Here is a 17,343-nt window from a genome sequence, read left to right as displayed (position 1 = left end):
CCGGGTGATCCTAGTGGACCGGCGGCTCCCGCTTCCGTGTGATCGGCTCCCCCTGAACACCGAGGTGAGGTACTGCGCAGACGGGGACCTCTGGTGCGGCGAGCCAAACCCGACATCCCCCCCCCCCCCGCGTCTCCTCCTGGGACTGTGCGGCGGTGTCTGGGGACGAGACTAACGGGCAGGACGGCAGCGGACTGAGGACGGTGAGGCGTTGTGGCGGAGAAGACCCCTGAGACGGAGGAAGCTGGCGGGACGCCCCCCTGCTGACTAGCGTGTGCTGCGGTGGCCGGAGAAAACCCTGGGTGATCGGCTACAGCAAGGACGGGGCTCCCTTCTGCATCTGTTACACCGAGGCTGCAACTGGAGGGCCTTCGATATCAGTGCTAAGGATTTCCTTGCCCCTATACATCTCAGCGAGGGTGTGGATCGGATCGAGCCCCGGTGCCGACACAAATGAACCCCTCAAGAGGAAACAACAAGCGGTGAATTGCCTCTGCAGAGCTGCTGTCTGAACTGGCTGCGTGGTCCTGTGAACAGAGACTACAGCTTTACACAGAGACCTTATACTACTCCCGGGTATAGTGCTCACTCTCCCCCTTCCACTTAAATCCCCTTGGTACTGGGATGTGAAAACGCGGTCATCTCTCATAATACTCCTCCTGCTTCCTGCTGGTCTCTTCCTTTCTATCCCTATACTTTTATTGCTTTACTCTTCTTCTATCCCTCTTTGTTTGCTGAAAAACGAATATGTTGGGATTTCTGTGCATTGATGTTGTGAGGTTACGACGCCATCTGGTGGCTAATTGATTATTGCAGCGTACTTGGCCACACTAATCCACTGGTACCTGCTATAAAAAAAAAAAAAAATTGTATTTTTTTTTTTCCTTTCTTTTTCTCAGGGGCATTTAATAATATTCTTCCCAATACTTTTCCCACGGTTGTTTTGCGCTGACATACGTGACAACCAGGAGATCTCGGTATGGTGCCACGGAACTACCCATATATGTTCCACGTGTAAAATTTCTTTTCATTTTTACTTTTATTATTTTTCTCAGGGGCGATTTATAATATTTCGCCCAATACTGGATCCACGGTTGTTTTGCCCTGACATAGGTTCCAACCAGGTGATCTCAAGGTACGGTGCCACTACACTACCTATATCCGTTCTACGTGTATAGTAATGTCTATTTAAATTTTGTTGTATTTTTTTTTAGCTGAGTAGCTCTGACAGATCAGCTGACACAAATCCTTACGTAAGGTGTTTTATTATCATATACTGCAGTGTGTTAGTATAAAAGTCCATAGCTGATTACAGTTAACGGTCTACGGACCGGGGGATGGACAAATACGTCCATAAAACTCCAGCGGTTAGATCTTCCCAGTCCTCAGTTACTACAAGAATGAGTAAATCCAAAAACACGACGGTAAAGCCTAACCCCACCTCACCCCCGGAGACGGGAGGCTCCCGTGACCAAACTCAGGAGGTGGAAGAGCTTCCTGGTCAACCATCGTTGATACATATGGCGCAGGAGCTCTCCCGCCTCCTCATGCCCCAAATTGATAACAAGCTTGAGAATATCCCTTTAATTGACAAGAGGCTTGAACAGATACAGACACTACTTGACTCGACACTTGCAAAAATTGACCATAACACCTCACGGATCACCTCACTGGAACAGCGGGTTAGTGATGGGGAGGATCAGATGCACACACTCCAGCGCTCCACTGGCACTCAGGATTCTTCTCTTAAAACCTTACAGGCGAAAATAGATGAGCTTGAGAACAGGGACAGAAGATCGAATCTACGATTCGTGGGCATCCCTGAATCAATAAGGGACAGACAATTGTCAGATTTTGTAACGACTGATATATTTCAGGCCTTGGGAATCACAGATGCCCCATTCTTACCACACATTGAAAGGGTGCATAGAATTGGTCCGGTCCGACCTGATGTTGAAATTAAACCTAGGCCCGTCATTGCGAAATTCATGGACTTTCGTATGAAGGAACATGTGCTGCGCTCTTATCGCAAGCTCCCGCAAATGGTAGTGCAGGGAAAACGTATTTTAATTTTTCAAGATTTCTCGGCCTCGGTTGCACAGAAGAGGAGGGAGTTCTCGGATGTTTGTAAACTACTACATGAGAGTAACACAAGATTCGCATTGATGTATCCCGCCAAATTACGTATCCAGGACAATGGTCGCACACTGATTTTTGTTGATCCCGACACTGCACACTCCCATGTTACACACATGTTGAACCCTGAGCATCCACCACAACAAGACTAAATATTAAGTGGTTAAATACTTTGTGTCAGAATTGGTATAATTTCTATTCGAGAGAGACATTGGGTCTCTTTTAATGCTACTCAGATTAAATTCTAATGTTAAATATAATTTTGATAGGCTTCTCGCCAGTGCTACCGGAGGGTTTAGCACTTGAGTGGTCTCTAGTTTGGTTTGGAAAAAAATGGAAAATGTTATGTGAAGCAATCCATGTTTTTTATTTTTATTTTTTTTGTTGTTCTGCCCGTGCCGTGCCTTCCTCGCCCGATCTGCTCCTGGGCTCAATGACATTGTGTGGTCTCGCTCGCTCCTCTCCGCTCGCTGGGAAGGAGGGGGACGGCAATGTGACATGATATTCCCGTTGGAGTGTCACCCTAGGGTGGGTGTGGGTTGATGGACAATGACGGATCCTAGAATAGGGACCCCTAACGCAGATTCTGGTTTTAAAATTTTATCCTGGAACGTGGGCGGCCTTAACTCCCCGATAAAACGTAAGCGGGTTGTCACACACCTGAAGCGGTTTAGACCTCAAATTATATTTCTCCAAGAAACCCACTGGATGGTGGGCGCCTCCTCTGCTCTTCGGGCACCGTGGTTGGATAGATGTGTCTCAGCAGATAACACGAGAAAGACTAGGGGGGTGGCGATTCTATTTAGCAAACACCTACACTATACCGTTTTAAACTCTGTAGCTGACCCGGGAGGACGTTATTTAATTTTGGACGTAGAAATTTGGGGTAACAAATACACACTGGTAAACGTATACGCACCGAATGGCGAGACAGCTGCTTTTTTCCAAGAAATTCACTCTCAACTGCTTCAACGCGATAATTCTCAGCTTATCCTGGGAGGCGACTGGAACACAGTTGATGATCCCACTATTGATAAACGCCCTATCCCGCGCACTGCCGGTTCCCCTTCTTGGACACATCTCCAGACACTGAAAACCTCCCTTCAGCTTACTGATATTTGGTGTCTCCTCAATCCCTCTGACAGATCATTCACTTTCTTTTCCGGGGTTCATAGCTCCTGGTCCAGGATTGACTCTATTTTAGTTGCAGATTCCCTAGTGACACGAGTCATGAAGGCTGATATACACAACATTCTGATATCAGACCATGCTCCTGTGACATTGACGCTGCAAAGAACTCTTCAATCAGGGGGCTCTAGGATTTGGAGATTTCCAAGCTATCTCTATAATTGTGATGATTTTAGAAAATTTTTGATAACAAGTTGGGCCAATTATTTAGACGACAACAGAGAACATTGGGACCGCCCAAACATTTTTTGGGGGGCGGCAAAAGCATTCTTAAGGGGTCAAATTATTGAGTATGTTCACAGATTGAAAAAGAAAAATTTAGCGATTTATACCACCTTACACTCAGAATTAAATGATGCAATGCACCGCCACCTTACCCTACAGACTGAGGAGTCCTTGCGGCTCTATTTACAGGCTAAACAGCTCCTAAACGACCACTTACTAGCGCAAGCAAAACGTGATGTGGTATTCTCTTCCCACAAATACTACAGATGGGGTAATAAATCCGGTAGACTACTGGCAACCATGGCTAGGAAAAAAACGACTCGCAAATTCATAACAGCGGTTAAACATCGAGCCTCGGGACAACTCATTACCAATTCCCCAGACATATTAGATCATTTTGAATCCTACTTTGCTGACCTATACTCTGATCTCCCCTTCAACGAATCCACCCACACCACACTCCTACCAGACACTTTATTACCGCCGATCGCGACCGCACAGTCGGATCTACTAGTGAGAACTATTACAGAGGAAGAATTGATCTCGGCAATGTCCAAACTCAAGTTACACAAATCTCCGGGCCCGGACGGCCTCTCTAATGAATTTTACAAAATCCTCCAGCCCCATGTGGTTCCGACTCTGCTGGAAGTGTTCAACAGTCTTTTACAACATCGTTTCCCCTTTCACCATTTCACGACAGCGCACACTATTTTAATCCCTAAACCTACGCATGACCCACAGTTGGTGTCCTCTTATAGGCCTATTACGTTGCTAAATACCAACATAAAATTATTTACTAAGATTCTTGCAGACCGGCTGCAAGTTATTCTCCCCCACACTTTAACTAACCACCAACTTGGCTTTGTTCGCAATACTCATTCGGTCAAAGGAATTAGGGCGGCGATCGCGGCAGTTGTAGCCTCTGCTCAATCGCCCCAATCCAGAAATATACTCCTCAGTTTAGACACCACCAAGGCCTTTGACACAGTACTCTGGCCCCATCTATTCAAAGTCCTGGAACGTAGAATGTTCCATCATGACTTTATTGAAATTATTCGCTACCTATATGACTCTCCCTCGACTTCCCTTTTGCTTAATGGCTATATGAGCAACCCGGTGGTGATGCATCGTGGCACGCGGCAGGGTTGCCCCTTATCCCCCCCGCTGTTCAACCTGGCCATAGATCCCTTACATCGCTTGTTGTTAAACGATAATCAGTTTCAAGGAATCCAGATTGGTCGCAGAAACCTTAAACTTACTGCTTTTGCCGATGATCTTCTGCTATACGTCTCTGATCCGGAGGCTTCATTGACACATATATTTAATCTACTACAGGCTTATGGTCAAGTGTCAGGCTTTAACGTTAACTGGGCAAAATCGGTGGCACTCAGATTGGGAAATGGCTCATTTTTGAGGCAGGGGGCGATGAATCTACCATTACAATGGAGTTCGGATCACATAACATATTTAGGGATTCGAATATCGAGAAGGCCTGAGCGATTATATCACCTAAATTTTACCTCGGCCATCCGAACAATTGAAACAGAACTTGAGACTTGGAAATCCATGCCTTTATCATACTTGGGGAGGGCTAGCTTGATCAAAATGATATCATTCCCCCGTCTGATGTACTTCATTCAAGCCATGCCACACACACTTCTACCCAAAGACGTTCAACGTCTCAATTTTCTCTTTAGGAGATTCATCTGGCAGGGAGGGAGACCGCGTATAACACTAATCAAATTACAACAAACTGTGGGAAATGGGGGAATTAACTTCCCTAATATCCTCTGGTACTCCCAGGCGGCCCAACTGCGTTACCTACATGACTGGATGCAAAACGATAACACATACACAAATACAGACATAGATAGAGAATTTATACAGGAGGGGGATCTCATCACATTTCTACATCTGCATGATCATGAGGTGTCCGGGGAACTGAGAGAAAACCCCTTACTGTGTAACGTAAAAAAACTATGGAAGGAAATGCGACATAAACTAAATTTAAATGCCCACAAATCATTACACCTTCCGTTCGTGGTTAATCCTGACTTCCAAGAGGGTCAGGCACATTACCCGTTTACTATATGGAGGCTGGGGGGGTGTCCAGGATCGGTGATCTAGTGGACGTGTGGGGCTCGAGGCCGCTCACGTTCCAGGAGGCCACTACTAAATACCCAACTCTGAGGGCCTTTCCTGTAGCCTTTCTTTTGGCTCAACACTATATTTCATCCACTATCAGATGTTTCTCACCTGGGGATTGGGATAATCCGATGGATAAAATGTTGAAACAAACCCCCAGGGTTAAGAAAGCAATCTCGAATGCGTATGGGTACTTTCGAAACGTCTTAGACTACTCGGGGGGTCCGGGAGGGGTTATGTCTTGGAGAGAATGTCTCCCAAACGTTGAAATTACTGACCTTCTGGCGGCACATGTTAGAACCTGCAAATTCTTTCCCTCTTCTAGATATAAAGAAATGTCTCTCAATATTTTGCATAGGACTTATCTATCGCCCCGTAGACGACACTTAATAGGACTTGCTGACACACATATTTGTTGGAAATGCGGCACTCCTCAGGCAGATCTGTTTCACTGTCTGTGGACATGTCCCTTAATCAGACAATTTTGGATTCAGATACGAAATTACTTGACGGCCAATCTGGTAAATTATTGGAGGTTGTCTCCAGAGTGGGCGCTTTTTGGTATTATACCACCGAGTCAGCGCCTCTCTTCGGGCAGTAAAAAATTGTTGCTGGCAGTTAGTTTGGCGGCTAGAAAAACCATCCTGCAGGTGTGGATAGCGAAGGATCCACCAACTCTATCATTATTTAAAGCCAAATTATTCTACCTCTTCAGGATGGAGTGGATAAGTGTCCTGCTAGAAAAAGACACCAAGATACACAATTTCTTTGAGGTCTGGGAGAGTTATTTAACGACCCTGTCAACAGCGGTTAGGAAACAGCTCCACGACTCGTTGTCCAACACAGAATGGTTTCTCACTAGAGTGGCTGCGGGGGATCCGCCGATTGTACTTTTAAAGTTAATTGACAAACAGGGCGCTATGGGCGGGTTTGGGGGGAAATCGGGTACGGCGCGGGTATTGCACATACGTGTATATATATGTGTGTGTATATCTGCTTTATTTTTTTATTTTTTATTTTATTTTCTTACTGTAATTTCCTTCTTTTATCATATGCGATAATATAAAGATGGGTCAGTCGACTGAGTTGGACCTCAGATTAGTAAGACAGATGATCTCCAGAGGTCTCATTACTTATCATTGTGATGCTGTTGATTGCTTATAACAGATTTATCTCTTGACTAAAGTCTCAAATGTATTCTTTTTGCTCTGTTTTCTTATAACACCCTTATATCAAAGATTTGAAACATAATGAACAGCTATGTATGTATAACATGTATTGCTTCAATAAAAAAATAAAAAAATTTATGTTAAAAGAAGTGACCTGGACGATTGGTGGGCAGGCCGATATCATTGGCCAACAATATATTAACAACCTCTTCTTATAGATTATATTTTATTATATCGAAATGTAATGATCTTCTAGTGCATCTGCACCCCCTTTGTTTGTGCATACTATTTTATTATCAGCAGGATAGCACTTTTCATTACTGGAGGGTATGCAATTTAGAGCCATTACCCATATCCCGACGGTCGGCATGCTGACCAACAGGGACTATTTCCACTCGTGGGTGTCCACGACACCCATACATTGAAAATAGAACCTTTAGTACCCACAGGTCACCTCCGAGCCCACAGTGTGGCACCAGTCATCCGTACCACACCCTTTTCTAGATGCTGAAGCTCACTGGTGAGGTGTAGAAGTTGTGGTCTATGGAGCTTATTGCAGTATGTAGTGTAGCTAATGATTTATTATTATTATGATTATTATTATTATACACTTTATTTATATGGTGCCACAAGTGGTCCTCAGGGCCATACAAAGGCAAATAGTAAGACAGAACAGGGTAAAATAGAACAATAGAGCAGCCAAAACATGAAAAAGACACAAGTAACAAATAGCAACTCAGATCTCAGTACACAAGTTGGTAAGCAAGTGAGCAGCTACAGTAAGTTAGGGACATGTCATCGATAGCATAAGTGCCAGCAGAAGGGATGAGCAGCTATAAGCAGGCAGTATTCCAGAAGAAGTCCACCGTGTGTATGAGGGCTGTAATTGAAGTGCAAGATAACAGGAGGGAGAAGGACCATGCTCCTGGTAGCTTACAATCTAAAGGGATGGGAGACAGACAGAAGACATGAAGATATGAGCAAGCCAATGTGTAGCTGAGGTCAGAAAGATAAAGAGATATCAATGGCTGGGGAAGAAGAAAGTTAGTGAGATTGAAATGGCCCGGGAAGGAGGGTACGTTAAGCCACCAGGGGAATTGGTTATGTGCAGAATGAGTATGCTGTGATAGTTTTGTTTGAAGCTATGCAAGGTTGGAACGAGTTTAACGGAGTGGGGGAATGTATTCCAGTGAAGGGAGAGGCACTGGACATATCTTGCATTTTGACGTGAAATGCAGTAACCAGGGTAGTGTAGAAGCTCAACCCATCTAAAGTTCTCCTTTGGGCTTCCAAATTCCAATTTGGATGCCCAAAGTGTTGAGTTTGCACACATTTTTTCTTGCACCTCAGGAGGCTGTGCAAAGAAAAGTCATCACCAAGGCTATTGGGTGTCTAAACGGAGCAACAATTGAATTGCTACATTTTGCACCCCCTAGTTGTAGCTGAAGGGGAAACAATTGATTCAGAGTAAAAAAAGACCAGACTTCAAGCATTTTATTTTACTTAGATGTTAGCATCTAGGTGGTTAACAAGGACAGTAACAATGAATCTAAATATCACCAAGCAATTCCTATATATATAGGGTCCTTGATTGGATGAGGAGGGAGTTGGGAAACAGTGTAAAGATATTGAGAATCCTTGTTCCCTTCTACCTTTGAAATACCTTTTCTGGGGCCAAAAGATCCCACTATCATGGGAGTGTCAGATCATGGGGATGTTAAAGGAAGAGATACATCATTTAAGTTTCTGGACATGCATTGAATCTACTTTATTTTTTATTGTAGAAGCACTGACTACGCCATCAGAGAGATTTTTCTGTCTTTTTAGCTAGCAAAAGTTTAAAGTCTTGAAGTGTGGATGATAACAATTGGAAATTTTGACCAGTTGGGTGGAGTTCATGAGTCTGTTCTAGGGGCCATATTCATGTGACCGGCAGTCAGGAGACCGAGGGTCACATAACCTCCACCAACATCCCTCTCCCTCACTATCCCGATGGTCATATACACAGACAAAGGGGGTGCAGATGCACTATACCAGGGGTTCTCAAACTCGGTCCTCAGGGGCCCACACAGTGCATGTTTTGCAGGTAACCCAGCAAGTGCATAGGTGTATTAATTACTCACAGATACATTTTAAAAGGTCTACAGGTGGAGCTAATTATTTCACTTGTGATTCTGTGAGGAGAGCTGCAAAACATGCACTGTGTGGGCCCCCGAGGACCGATTTTGAGAACCCCTGCACTATACGATCATTACATTTCAATATAATAAAGTATAATCTATCATAAGAGGTTGTTAGTATATAATTGGCCAATTATATTGGCCTGCCAACCAGGTCACCTATTGTCAAGCAGGTCACTAATACTATGGGGCCAACATCCAAAATGCAGGGAACCCCAAAACATGTTCCAGCAAATGACCCCCTCAGGGCATCACACTAAAAGATAGTGATAGTAAAGTAATATAAGGTATAGGTGTGTGAATGTGTGTGAAGGTCACTACTAAGTGTTTAAAAGTAAAGAGTATGTGGAAAAAAATGTGCATACATGAATAATAGACAAATATGATATAAATGTAACTGTGTATTTAAATGGAGATGCCGAGTCAGCCCAGCCAGAACAGCCTGGGGGCCCCACGGCCAAATGCCAACCACAAATTTACTGACGCTATATACAAATAAATAGGACTTACGTAAGAATTATGCCTGTATCACATTGCATTCCATGTTGGTTCCCTGCTTAAAAACATAGAGGGTTGTAGGGGGAGGGGTGCCAATCTACATGAGACGATCATTACATTTCAATATAATAAAACATAATCTATCATAAGAGGTTGTAAGTATATCATTGGCCAATGATATCGGCCTGCCCACCAATCGTCCAGGTCACCTCTTGTTGAGCAGGTCCCTAACACTATGAGGCCAACGTCCGGGATGGAAGGAGGTTATCTATGAGGAGACTGGTGATAATGTGTACTCACTATGAGTAGAAATCTCAAATGAGGGAATTGATGCAAAAAAACTAGTCATAGGCACGTGCTACAAACAGCCGGATATTAGCATACATGAGGAAGAACAACTATTGCAGCAAATCAAAATGGCTGCGGGATTTGGGGACATCTTTGTGATTGGGGATTTTCATTACCTGGATATAAACTGGAGTAATGATTCATGTGCTAAAGCGAGGGGCAGCAGGTTCTTAAATATGTTTAGGGATCACTACTTGTCTCAATTAGTTGAGGACCCAACTAGTGGTAAAACTACCCTGGATCTAGTAATTACTAGTAATGTGGACATTATATCAAACACTAAAGTTGGGGAGACTTTGGGTAACAGTGATCACTATATGATCACATTCGACATCAGTTTCAGGAAACAAGCTACAGGGGTTCCACCAAAACTTTTAACTTTAGGAAGGCTAATTTCAGTATGCTTCGATGTGCACTTAACTACATAGAGTGGGAGGTTCTGTTTAATAACAAGAACACTTGGAAATGTGGGATGTTTTAAAAGGGGTGCTGGATAGCAATATTCATAACTTTATTCCCATGGGCAGTAAACGCAGGAGCATTAAACGCAAACCGATGTGGCTTAACAAGAGGGTTAAGGCAGAAATGGATAAAAAAGCGGGCTTTCAAAGCATTTAAATCTAATGGAAAGGCGGAGTCTTTCAAGTACTACAAGGAGTGTAATAAGAAAGGCAAGAAAAGCAATAAGAGCAGCTAAAATGGAAAATGAAAAGCAAATCGCTACAGAGAGTAAAACCAATCCTAAAAAGTGTTTTAAATACATAAATGCTAAAAGGTTAAAACAGGAGAATATAGGTGCATTAAAAGATGAATTAGGAGAATTGATAAATGATGACAAATAAAAGCAGAATTACTGAACAAATTCTTTTCATCAGTATTCACCAGTGAAGAACTGATGGTGGGAGTAGAGCATAACAATTGTGAAAATAATGATTCATGGTTAGATACTTGTTTAAGCGAAGAAGCAGTCCGGGAGAGACTAAGCAAATTTAAGATTAATAAATCACCTGGTCCTGATGGACTTCACCTGAGAGTTCTTATGGAGCCTAGTTCAGAACTAGAATGACCCCTATACTTGATTTTCAATAGTTCAATTAGATCAGGCATGGTATCAAAGGATTGGCGTATAGCTGAGGTGGTGCCATTATTTAAAAAGGGATCCAAAAATCTTTCGGGAAACTACAGACCAGTTAGTTCACCTATAGTTGGGAAAATATTGGAAGGAATATCTAAGGGATGTCGTACAGGAGTATCTAAATTCCGCTAGATTATTAGCAAGAACCTGCATGGGTTTGTGAGGGACAGGTCATGTCAGACTAACTTAATTAGCTTCTACAAGGAAGTGAGCAATAATCTTGATCAAGGAAAAGGAGTGGATGTGGTCTTCCTAGATTTTGCAAAAGCCTTCGATGCAGTTCCTCACAGGAGACTGATGATCAAATTAAAGAAGATTGGCCTAGGAAAAACTATTTGCACATGGATAAGCAGCTGGTTGGATAGCAGGGTACAGCGAGTAGTGGTCAACGGGAAGTCCTCAACCTGGTCCCCAGTAGTCAGCGGAATACTACAAGAGTCCGTACTCGGACCACTACTGTTCAACATATTTATCAATGACCTAGAAATAGGCCTGGAAAGCACAGTGTCAATCTTTGCAGATGATACTAAACTGTGTAAGTTAATTAATTCAGAATTGGATGTGGAGTCCTTGCAGAATGATCTATCTAAACTTGAACTCTTGGCGTCTAAGTGGAAAATGAGGTTCAATACAGACAAATGCAAGGTTATTCATTTTGGGACTAAAAACAACCTTGCATCCTACATGTTAAATGGGGAACACCTAGGGGAAACAGAGTTGGAAAAATATTTGGGGGTATTCATTGATAATAGGCTTAATAACTGTACACAATGTCAAAACACAGTAAAGAAGGCAAGAAAGGTGCTAGCGGGCATAAAAAGGGGAATTGAGACAAGGGGCTCGGATGTAATCATGCCACTGTATAAGGCATTGGTACGTCAGTACCTGGAATATTGTGTTCAATTTTGGGCACTATTGTATAAAAAAGACATCAGTGAACTCAAAAGTGTTTAAAGGCGAGCTACTAAATTGATTAAAGGCCTGGAAGGACTGGACTATAAGGAAAGACTTACTAGGCTGAATATGTATACACTAGAAAAGAGGTGCCTAAGAGGAGATATTATTAATTTCTTCAAATATGTAAAGGGTCATTACAAAGAGTTATCAGAGGAATTATTTATTAAAAGAACACAGTTTAGGACACGTGGGCACTCGCTGCGACTGGTGGAGAGAAAGTTCCTAATGCAACGGAGGAAAGGGTTTTTCACTGTTAGGGCAATCAGGATGTGGAATTCCCTGCCAGGGAAGGTGGTAATGGTGGACTCTGTAATTGGATTTAAAAAAAGGAATGGATACATTTCTGAATAAAAAAGCTATCCAAGGTTATAATACTTAAAATATTAACGTGGTTAATCCGGGGGTAACATGAGATATAGTAGCTAACTAGTCATAAAACAATATTTATCAAATATGTAGAATCATCAGAACTTAAAACAGGTTGAACACGATTGGCAATTTGCCTCTATTAAACCTCAAATACTATGTTACTATGTTGCTATATAATGTTTGTCTATTATTCATGTATGCACATTTTTTTAAGATACACTTTACCTTTAAACACTTGGTAGCTACCTTCACACACCTATACCTTATATTACTTTACTATTATTATCATTTGGCATGATGCTCTGGGGGGGGGGTCCTTTGCTGGATAATGTTTTGGGTTCCCTGCATCCCAGATGTTAGCCACATAGTGTTAGGGACCTGCTCGACAAGAAGTGACCTGGACGACTTCCGGTGGGCGGGCCATCCAGCATGGCTGCTTTTTAGCAAAGCTCTGACATGCAGGTGGAAAATCCACTGACATCCCCTGCTATTTGCCCTTTTCTCGCCTGAGAAACAGCTTACATCAATCCCTATACTATAGTGAACCTAACAATACCTCGCAAGGGTAAGAGCGTTTTAAAGTGCCCCCGAAGTTTGGCCCTCAAAGAGAAGGCCTGCATGAACGCCGGCGTGGGTCCCGGCGCGAAGATTAAAAGACCGGCAACACTTGTCATCTGCTGCTTAAGTGGAGACACCCTGGTACCTGAAACTTACTGGTGGCGAATCAGCGTGGCTGTGGTGAAGAAGCTCCGGGTGATCCTAGTGGACCGGCGGCTCCCGCTTCCGTGTGATCGGCTCCCCCTGAACACCGAGGTGAGGTACTGCGCAGACGGGGACCTCTGGTGCAGCGAGCCAAACCCGACACCCCCCCCCCCGCGTCTCCTCCTGGGGCTGTGCGGCGGTGTCTGGGGACGAGACTAACGGGCAGGACGGCAGCGGACTGAGGACGGTGAGGCGTTGTGGCGGAGAAGACCCCTGAGACGGAGGAAGCTGGCGGGACGCCCCCCTGCTGACTAGTGTGTGCTGCGGTGGCCGGAGAAAACCCTGGGTGATCGGCTACAGCAAGGACGGGGCTCCCTTCTGCATCTGTTACACCGAGGCTGCAACTGGAGGGCCTTCGATATCAGTGCTAAGGATTGCCTTGCCCCTATACATCTCAGCGAGGGTGTGGATCGGATCGAGCCCCGGTGCCGACACAAATGAACCCCTCAAGAGGAAACAACAAGCGGTGAATTGCCTCTGCAGAGCTGCTGTCTGAACTGGCTGCGTGGTCCTGTGAACAGAGACTACAGCTTTACACAGAGACCTTATACTACTCCCGGGTATAGAGCTCACTCTCCCCCTTCCACTTAAATCCCCTTGGTACTGGGATGTGAAAACGCGGTCATCTCTCATAATACTCCTCCTGCTTCCTGCTGGTCTCTTCCTTTCTATCCCTATACTTTTATTGCTTTACTCTTCTTCTATCCCTCTTTGTTTGCTGAAAAACGAATATGTTGGGATTTCTGTGCATTGATGTTGTGAGGTTACGACGCCATCTGGTGGCTAATTGATTATTGCAGCGTACTTGGCCACACTAATCCACTGGTACCTGCTATAAAAAAAATAAAAAAATAAAAATGTATTTTTCTTTCTTTTTTTTTTTTTTTCCTTTCTTTTTCTCAGGGGCATTTAATAATATTCTTCCCAATACTTGTCCCACGGTTGTTTTGCGCTGACATACGTGACAACCAGGAGATCTCGGTATGGTGCCACGGAACTACCCATATATGTTCCACGTGTAAAATTTCTTTTCATTTTTACTTTTATTATTTTTCTCAGGGGCGATTTATAATATTTCGCCCAATACTGGATCCACGGTTGTTTTGCCCTGACATAGGTTCCAACCAGGTGATCTCAAGGTACGGTGCCACTACACTACCTATATCCGTTCTACGTGTATAGTAATGTCTATTTAAATTTTGTTGTATTTTTTTTTAGCTGAGTAGCTCTGACAGATCAGCTGACACAAATCCTTACGTAAGGTGTTTTATTATCATATACTGCAGTGTGTTAGTATAAAAGTCCATAGCTGATTACAGTTAACGGTCTACGGACCGGGGGATGGACAAATACGTCCATAAAACTCCAGCGGTTAGATCTTCCCAGTCCTCAGTTACTACAAGAATGAGTAAATCCAAAAACACGACGGTAAAGCCTAACCCCACCTCACCCCCGGAGACGGGAGGCTTCCGTGACCAAACTCAGGAGGTGGAAGAGCTTCCTGGTCAACCATCGTTGATACATATGGCGCAGGAGCTCTCCCGCCTCCTCATGCCTCAAATTGATAAGAAACTTGAGAATATCCCTTTAATTGACAAGAGGCTTGAACAGATACAGACACTACTTGACTCGACACTTGCAAAAATTGACCATAACACCTCACGGATCACCTCACTGGAACAGCGGGTTAGTGATGGGGAGGATCAGATGCACACACTCCAGCGCTCCACTGGCACTCAGGATTCTTCTCTTAAAACCTTACAGGCGAAAATAGATGAGCTTGAGAACAGGGACAGAAGATCGAATCTACGATTCGTGGGCATCCCTGAATCAATAAGGGACAGACAATTGTCAGATTTTGTAACGACTGATATATTTCAGGCCTTGGGAATCACAGATGCCCCATTCTTACCACACATTGAAAGGGTGCATAGAATTGGTCCGGTCCGACCTGATGTTGAAATTAAACCTAGGCCCGTCATTGCGAAATTCATGGACTTTCGTATGAAGGAACATGTGCTGCGCTCTTATCGCAAGCTCCCGCAAATGGTAGTGCAGGGAAAACGTATTTTAATTTTTCAAGATTTCTCGGCCTCGGTTGCACAGAAGAGGAGGGAGTTCTCGGATGTTTGTAAACTACTACATGAGAGTAACACAAGATTCGCATTGATGTATCCCGCCAAATTACGTATCCAGGACAATGGTCGCACACTGATTTTTGTTGATCCCGACACTGCACACTCCCATGTTACACACATGTTGAACCCTGAGCATCCACCACAACAAGACTAAATATTAAGTGGTTAAATACTTTGTGTCAGAATTGGTATAATTTCTATTCGAGAGAGACATTGGGTCTCTTTTAATGCTACTCAGCTTAAATTCTAATGTTAAATATAATTTTGATAGGCTTCTCGCCAGTGCTACCGGAGGGTTTAGCACTTGCGTGGTCTCTAGTTTGGTTTGGAAAAAAATGGAAAATGTTATGTGAAGCAATGCATGTTTTTTTATTTTTATTTTTTTTGTTGTTCTGCATGTGCCTTCCTCGCCCGATCTGCTCCTGGGCTCAATGACATTGTGTGGTCTCGCTCGCTCCTCTCCGCTCGCTGGGAAGGAGGGGGACGGCAATGTGACATGATATTCCCGTTGGAGTGTCACCCTAGGGTGGGTGTGGGTTGATGGACAATGACGGATCCTAGAATAGGGACCCCTAACGCAGATTCTGGTTTTAAAATTTTATCCTGGAACGTGGGCGGCCTTAACTCCCCGATAAAACGTAAGCGGGTTGTCACACACCTGAAGCGGTTTAGACCTCAAATTATATTTCTCCAAGAAACCCACTGGATGGTGGGCGCCTCCTCTGCTCTTCGGGCACCGTGGTTGGATAGATGTGTCTCAGCAGATAACACGAGAAAGACTAGGGGGGTGGCGATTCTATTTAGCAAACACCTACACTATACCGTTTTAAACTCTGTAGCTGACCCGGGAGGACGTTATTTAATTTTGGAAGTAGAAATTTGGGGTAACAAATACACACTGGTAAACGTATACGCACCGAATGGCGAGACAGCTGCTTTTTTCCAAGAAATTCACTCTCAACTGCTTCAACGCGATAATTCTCAGCTTATCCTGGGAGGCGACTGGAACACAGTTGATGATCCCACTATTGATAAACGCCCTATCCCGCGCACTGCCGGTTCCCCTTCTTGGACACATCTCCAGACACTGAAAACCTCCCTTCAGCTTACTGATATTTGGCGTCTCCTCAATCCCTCTGACAGATCATTCACTTTCTTTTCCGGGGTTCATAGCTCCTGGTCCAGGATTGACTCTATTTTAGTTGCAGATTCCCTAGTGACACGAGTCATGAAGGCTGATATACACAACATTCTGATATCAGACCATGCTCCTGTGACATTGACGCTGCAAAGAACTCTTCAATCAGGGGGCTCTAGGATTTGGAGATTTCCAAGCTATCTCTATAATTGTGATGATTTTAGAAAATTTTTGATAACAAGTTGGGCCAATTATTTAGACGACAACTTAGAACATTGGGACCACCCAAACATTTTTTGGGGGGCGGCAAAAGCAGTCTTAAGGGGTCAAATTATTGAGTATGTTCACAGATTGAAAAAGAAAAATTTAGCGATTTATACCACCTTACACTCAGAATTAAATGATGCAATGCACCGCCACCTTACCCTACAGACTGAGGAGTCCTTGCGGCTCTATTTACAGGCTAAACAGCTCCTAAACGACCACTTACTAGCGCAAGCAAACGTGATGTGGTATTCTCTTCCCACAAATACTACAGATGGGGTAATAAATCCGGTAGACTACTGGCAACCATGGCTAGGAAAAAAACGACTCGCAAATTCATAACAGCGGTTAAACATCGAGCCTCGGGACAACTCATTACCAATTCCCCAGACATATTAGATCATTTTGAATCCTACTTTGCTGACCTATACTCTGATCTCCCCTTCAACGAATCCACCCACACCACACTCCTACCAGACACTTTATTACCGCCGATCACGACCGCACAGTCGGATCTACTAGTGAGAACTATTACAGAGGAAGAATTGATCTCGGCAATGTCCAAACTCAAGTTACACAAATCTCCGGGCCCGGACGGCCTCTCTAATGAATTTTACAAAATCCTCCAGCCCCATGTGGTTCCGACTCTGCTGGAAGTGTTCAACAGTCTTTTACAACATCGTTTCCCCTT

This window comes from Pseudophryne corroboree, chromosome 6 (genome assembly GCF_028390025.1).
Source record: "Pseudophryne corroboree isolate aPseCor3 chromosome 6, aPseCor3.hap2, whole genome shotgun sequence".
Taxonomy (NCBI): Eukaryota; Metazoa; Chordata; class Amphibia; order Anura; family Myobatrachidae; genus Pseudophryne; species Pseudophryne corroboree.
Note: the sequence above shows the minus strand (reverse complement) of the source record.